Here is a 700-nt window from a genome sequence, read left to right as displayed (position 1 = left end):
AGACAGCAGAGATATTTCCCCCCTCCTTTTCCTTCTTTTTAGAGTTTGTTTACTTTATAACTGACATATGGAGAAAGTGAGTCGCTAAGAGTGGAAGGCACATCTGGAATCCATCGGACCCCTCTCCCAGGCTCGCTTCCCCCAGGGAATACTGCTTTTGGATTGGGGGCGGGTAGGCATGCCTAATATTGGTGGGGTCTCGTGTGGGGTCACCCACCATGGAGCCATTTGGTCTTGGCAAAAAGAAAATATGCTGGGTGTCAAGAGTGCTTCAAGGAAAACGGTGTGACCCCAGCGTCATGAGGCCAAAGGGAGAAGGTTCAGGTGACGGGTGCAAGGACAGTTCAGATGTGAACAGTGGCTCCCACTAAACACAGAGTGACTGAGGGCTCCAGTTCATTCCCCAATCTGATCAGAGGGGGCCGGGAGTCTGCAGGGTCAGGGTGCTTGCTAGTGCACACCTTGGGAGTGTGCTGAGGAACACAGGCAACAGGCTGCAGGGGAATCTGCTGAGGGAGTCCTCTGCCCTAGGGCTCGGTGGGACCTCCCCATCTATGGAACATGCTAACAGTTTAACAGTTTAGAAGACACACAAACTATTTTGTGTATGGCCACAATCTCGATATCAGATTTATTTTTTCTCTCTTCTTCTTCTTCTTCTTCTTCTGTGTGTGTGAGTATGGGAATAGGTGTGAGAGTC

At 50.3% G+C, this 700-nt stretch overlaps 1 protein-coding gene and 1 long non-coding RNA gene across 4 annotated transcripts in view; one reads left to right on the top strand and one right to left on the bottom strand.

Moving 5' to 3' along the window:
- Window positions 1-700, top strand: part of S1pr3 (sphingosine-1-phosphate receptor 3) — a 13949-nt gene that overhangs the window by 3924 nt on the left and 9325 nt on the right. The window lies entirely within an intron of this gene.
- Window positions 1-700, bottom strand: part of LOC113455761 — an 8115-nt gene that overhangs the window by 1696 nt on the left and 5719 nt on the right. The window lies entirely within an intron of this gene.

This window comes from Microtus ochrogaster, unplaced genomic scaffold, assembly GCF_000317375.1.
Source record: "Microtus ochrogaster isolate Prairie Vole_2 unplaced genomic scaffold, MicOch1.0 UNK104, whole genome shotgun sequence".
NCBI lineage: Eukaryota > Metazoa > Chordata > Mammalia > Rodentia > Cricetidae > Microtus > Microtus ochrogaster.
Note: the sequence above shows the minus strand (reverse complement) of the source record. Positions and strands in the feature narration are given on the sequence as shown.